Source organism: Cynoglossus semilaevis, chromosome 14, assembly GCF_000523025.1.
Source record: "Cynoglossus semilaevis isolate Cse_v1.0 chromosome 14, Cse_v1.0, whole genome shotgun sequence".
Taxonomy (NCBI): Eukaryota; Metazoa; Chordata; class Actinopteri; order Pleuronectiformes; family Cynoglossidae; genus Cynoglossus; species Cynoglossus semilaevis.
The window spans coordinates 20,822,500-20,828,458 of NC_024320.1; the positions used below are offsets into that span (position 1 = coordinate 20,822,500).

At 38.7% G+C, this 5,959-nt stretch overlaps 1 protein-coding gene and 1 long non-coding RNA gene across 9 annotated transcripts in view; one reads left to right on the forward strand and one right to left on the reverse strand.

The window, feature by feature from the left end:
- dab2ipb (DAB2 interacting protein b) overlaps positions 1–5,959 on the reverse strand; it is a 791,247-nt gene that overhangs the window by 298,713 nt on the left and 486,575 nt on the right. The gene's annotated exons all lie outside the window — the stretch shown is intronic.
- The window catches only part of LOC112488080 (uncharacterized), an 8,755-nt gene continuing 3,053 nt past the window's right edge, over positions 258–5,959 (forward strand). The window contains exons 1-2 of the long non-coding RNA XR_003051800.1: positions 258–278; positions 1,342–1,498. This is a non-coding gene — a long non-coding RNA (uncharacterized LOC112488080). The remainder of the gene's footprint in view (positions 279–1,341; positions 1,499–5,959) is intronic.

A 5,959-nucleotide genomic window follows, 5' to 3' on the forward strand; every position in this document is an offset into this window, starting at 1 on the left:
CAGGGATGACTGTGGTAACAAGAGCGGGGCGTCGTGTTTGAACAGTCACAGAGAACACAGAATCAAAACAACTAATACTTAAATTCTGCTCCTATTAAACCACATTAGAGACATTTTAATAAAGTCAACCAACACTGGATACAGACAAATCAAAAACCCTGGCTCACCCCCGTCTTTGTCCTGCCTTGGTCTCTTCCACTTCCTGTAGGAAGTTTATAAAAATGGCTTCTCCGTCAGGTGACAGGAGACCTGTCCCAGTGGAGAACAGAGGGAACCAGGTGAGTGTTGACACTAACACGGTGTAACAGTGGTAATGTTGATGGTTTATAAAGTAACATTAAGGAGTCGTTCTGTGCCTCCATGAACAGACTAATTAAATGTAAACCTGTGTGGATTTATAATACTTTAGATGTTGTTCTTGAACACACCACAGTTGTCAGTGTTGCGTAGTTGTGTTTGGTGTGCGACAAAAATTTAGTTGTTTTTTTCCCCATTATTTTTCATTTATTATTTTTTAATTCAAGAAAACTCCACCAACAGCTGAAAGTGTAAAAGAATATGGAAAAAAAATACAGTTTACAGAGTTTAACTGTGATAAATATGAGTATGATTTACAATACATACATATATGTATATGTTTATGTATATATTTATATATATGTATGTATGTGTATATACTCTATGCATATATATGCATAGAGTATATATATATTTATAGATGCATATACTTAATATATATATTTAGTACATAATAAGCATGATATATTTAGAATAATATCTGACAGATTTGACCTGGGAGTGACTTCATGTTTGTCTTTATTTCATCTAAATGAATCTGTTTGAATGTATTTCACTGGTTTCCTGCGGAAAATAATAACAATCAAATCTAACTAGTAAACATGTGTGAACCTTTCGCTTTAATTAAGGTTAACAAACCTCCGTGCTGACACAGTCTCACACACACACACACACACACACTGTACAAACAAACAGAACAGAAGGTTCACAGAAAGCTGTAGAGAAAGGACAAATGATCATATTGTTTTATCTCTGTTCTTAGAATAACATCTGAGATCGGACTCGGTGAAACATGGGTTTCCTCTCGTCCTCCTTACGTAGGGATGTTTATTTCTGTGTGTGTGTGTGTGTGTGTATGCTCTTTGCCGTGCTCCTTTGAAATCAAGCGTGGCTTGTTAACAACATGATGCTGCGAAGACAGTAATAACCTTCCAACACAATATATTCTGTGAAAGGTTCATAAAGTTCTTTATTCTTTTTATTTTCCCCCTAAGGCTAACTAAAAAAACCACTCTGAATTTGATGTTGTTTTTGTGTCATTAGCGCCGGAGGCTGTTTCGTGAGCGGCTGCTGCGTTTCCATGTGGATGTCTGACAGTAAACATGCGTCCTTGTGTTCAAGGGCAAACCAGAGTGTTGACTTAGTGGCTGCAGAACAGAAGGACAACCATCAGACGGGGACATGGATGTCGGGGACAGCTGTGAGTGTCACCTTATTATTGTTGTGTGGAAGGGTAAACGTGCTGCCTTCAGTGGAGCTCCGTAGCTGGCCTTATCGGCCTGATTTCTTTCTGGGTAAAGAGCCAACGTCACAGTCTCTAATAGAGTTTATATGGTATTAATATATATAATATATTTCTATTTTTATAGAACATCATATGCATGATTTCCATTTTATTCTGCTTATATTGAATTTTGGGCCAGACGGTCAGAAGTGGTTAACATTCGTGCCTTACAACAAGAGTCAATTAGTAATGGTAACTGTTACAGTAATACCTCGAGATACGAGCAAACCTTTGAGCAAATTTTTGCTTCAAAATATGAGTAAAGATTCGAGATGCGATCATGCCGAGACCAGGTGGCCGAGCACTCGGAGCAGCCCAGGCCGCCTCACTCACCACTTCAGGTGTTCGTCGACTTCTGTCTTCCGTATTGTGTTTGCGTTATCTACGTGATTTTCTCCGTATTTTCAGCATTATTCTTCACAATAGTGATGAGTCCTAAGAGAGTGAGCGGTAAGGATGGTGGTGAGAAGAAGAAACCGATGACCATGGAAATAAAGCATGAAATTGTCGATAAATATGAGAAGAAAGAAAGAATAGAGATCGAAAAAAGCAACAAAATAAAAAATAGAAAAGTAAAAAAAAAGTTAATACTAAGTTTATGTAAGTTACGTAGTGTACGTGTAAGGTACGATATCAAGTGTCTACGTAGGGGTCAGTAAAAACTCTGTCAACATCATGAAAAAAACACACACTTAAACTGGAGACACAGATAAACACAACATAGATCAGACAGGATCTCTGCCGCAGCAGCACAGTAAAGAAGACAGACTACTGTATTAGGTTTCAGCAATAATTAATAAGCAAAACCGTAAGTGGACGCTCAGAAACAACAGGGAGTTGGAAAAAAAAAAGGGAGAATTGAGGCCAGAAGTTAGAACAATAGACTTATTGTTTTTGGCTTTTAAACCAGTGTAGATTTAAATAATGCTGAGAAGCAAATGGATGGAAAAGAGTTGAGTCCAAACAATTTTCTATTCGCTGCACACATGGAAAATGTTTCCATTTGCATCAGCGGTCATCCTTTAAATTCACAGGGTCAGGGTCAGAGCGGCGTTTATGGGGACGAGTGGACGAGTGATAAGACAGATGGACGCAGATCAGACAATCGCAGCCCCATCTCTGAGAGCCACGGTGACACACAGAGAGCTGATGAATAATTGACAGCTGTTCCTCTGATCCTCCCACAGCCCTGTGACAGACAGGGGGGGCTACAGAGGAGCAGGGCAGCTGATTAGCATATCTGCTAACTTGACACGCTGAACGGACCTGAGTAACTGAGTGTAGTTGTGCCACACAAACTGTGCATTAGCTCTGATGCGTGTGTTGGCAGAGACGAGGGGTGGACGAAGAGCCAGGAAGATATTGATGCGAGTAAAAAGGAAAGTTCGAAGAAACGCGATACCTGCGTCCACTTAGTGGTGAAGGGCTTTCCTCTGAGAAGAGTTCGATAAACGTGATTTACATAACGGTAACAACGACGACTGCTGCCTGTGTGTAATCAAGTCAACTTCCACCAAAGTCCAAACGATGGAAAAATATCTATGAAGAATGTCCGATATTAACTTTTTGCTGATATCCTATATTGTCCAAACACTTAGTTTCCGATTCCGATATATGCAGCCGTTTGGGTTAAAGGAAGAGTACACATTTCATTGTGTACAGTGGTGTGTCGCAATGACAATACTGCACAATACAAATAATAGTTTCACTTTCACGTCAAATTTTTGTTTTAGGTCACATCATCGTTAACCCAAGCATTGCGCAGGTTTTTATTATCGGAGGAAAAACCAATAACGATTCTCAACGATATTACCTACTTAAGCTAATATCGGCCAACCAATATTATTGTCCGACATTAGGTTAGGTATGTAATATCGGTGAGAATTATTGAACATCCCTAATCGATGATTTTTGAGGAGGTAATATTTTAGAATATTATCTCAGAATATTTTGATACCTGTATCAAGTAATGCTTCTTATAATATTTATTTATATTTATTTGTATTGGAGTGGCAGAAAAGTATGTGAAGATCATGCTGGACAGTGAGACAGTAGTGAGGTGTGCTGTCAGAGTGACTGATGGGTTCAAGGTTGGGTTAGGGTTACACCAGGGATCAGTATTTTTTCTTTGATCTTCAAATTGAAATAATATCTCAAAAGAAAATACTAATTCACTATTTTAAGATACTTTCACATAATATTAAGATGTTACCTTGTTTGAAGACTGCCATATGGGATTAGTTTAAAGTCATTGGTGGAAATGGCCTTCCAAATGTGTGACCTCGAATAAGCAGAGGAAAAACAACAGCTAACATACAGTGTGTCATAGCAAGGCTCCTGTTATCAGCTGTGCTACAGCAGAAAACTGCAGCTGCTGTCACCTGCTGTTTACTCCAACTCTGACTGGAAAGAGTTTCTGCGTGTTGGAGACACAAGGGCAGTGTGTGTGTGTGTGTGTGTATGTGTGTATCTGAGTGTGTCGCTTCATACAGATAAGCTTTCTGAGTCACACTGTGAGGTAGAAGGAAGGTTTCCAAGCACAGAAAGACCTGCAGAGTTTTTACCATCATGACTGGTACTTTGTGTTCTCATAATTACACTGTATTCTGTATCAGGAATTGACTTCATTACTGACTGAAGTTTGGTAGCTACGTTAAATCGACAATACAGTACGAAACGTTAAAAACCCAAAACATAAAATAAATGACTCAGTAGTAAAGAATCTGAGAGGGTAAAATCAAATCACCCCTCAGGGCGGCTGGCTTCAGTCGTCGGCTGACGCAGGTGCAGGAGCGGAGACAAACAGTGATCCAGAGGAAATGACGAGACTGACAAGTGGTGATTGCGTAATTACATTTCCCTGCAGAAACAGAGACGGTCATGTATTCCGACGGTAAAACTCTAATCCTGCAGATTGACGGGGTTGACTGGGTCTAAGCAGTTCAAAAGAGAGCACAGCTTTTAGAAGTAGCGACGACAAACATTTGACGTCCTTCTCCTCGTCTCTCAGCACATGGTTCTGACACAACAACATAAATGTCCTCAGAAATATTGGACACTCTCTGTTGAATTCGCCCTTGGAACGACTCCAGCATCAACAGCGCGTGGTCAATTAGACCCTGTTTTGTTGACGGTGACAGAGGCATCAAGGTCAATTTTGTGAACCAAAAGGTTGAAACATGGTTCTTTGAAATCAAAGTGACACGTTTCCACCTCTTCATCCACTAATCTGTGAAAGCTAATTATTCCCTAACTGCTCGGATTATGCATCTCTCTGATGTTTGGTGCAGCCATTCACGTCTAAGGATTTGAGAGGTTTACTGAAGCTCTTTATTGCATGTACTTAGTCAGCCATAATAATATGCATAATAATGTGTGAGACTGATGTTCATCATGAGGAAAGAGAGTCTTTAAAGGGGGAAAAACGCCAGCTCTCCAGTCGCTTTGGTACAGACTTTGTTTTGATCGCAGCTACTTTTGTGAAGTCATTTGTAGAATTGTGTGTCAGTCAGTGTTTGTGTAAGTGAGCGTGTGTGGATCGGGTGGAGTTGAATTGCAATAAGGTCTGTAAATGATGAATTATTATTCTGCGAGAGGCTGCGGTACATTAGCCAAGTCAGGGTTTTGAACCAGCACATAAGAGCTTTGAATTGGTCCATATAGCTGGATTATTCAACTCATTTAAAGCTTATTAGTCCAGTAACAGTTTCACCATTTACAAATGTATAGAATGAAAGAAAACTTACTGTCACCATTTAAAACATTATAATACTCAAATAAAGATTGTGTAAAAGCAACAAAATAATAATTTATTATAATCTAATAGTACATAAAAATAAGTAAAAACAGATTAAACTTCTTCTACTGGTTATTAAACGACAATGACATCTAATTATTTTAGTTGACTGAAACAAAGATGTTGATTTTTTTAATTATTATTTCTTTAAAACTGCTGTTTTTGTCACGTCACAACATTAGTTTCTACAGTATTTAACATCCAAAAATAAAGCAGCTCTGAAAGAGGACTGATATTGTCTCTGATGAAGACGGCTCCCAAATAAACTGCTCCCACAGCAGGCCTATAATCTAGTGGGAGGGTCAGGAGCGTTTCAGGGTTCTGTTTTCAGAGGTCATAAGTCAACAACATTAGAAACCACAACTTAAACCTGCAATCATATCTGGGGCTGCTTGAATGAGAAGCGAGAATTATACATTGTCAGTTCTTTATATAGACCAGTGTTTGGTCGACTTGGGCAGGAGGAGTTTGTTCTGCTGTGGTTTTTAAAACACATATGGTGGTTTTTAAAACACATATATGTATACATATATATATATATATATGTATACATATATATATATGTATACATATATATATAT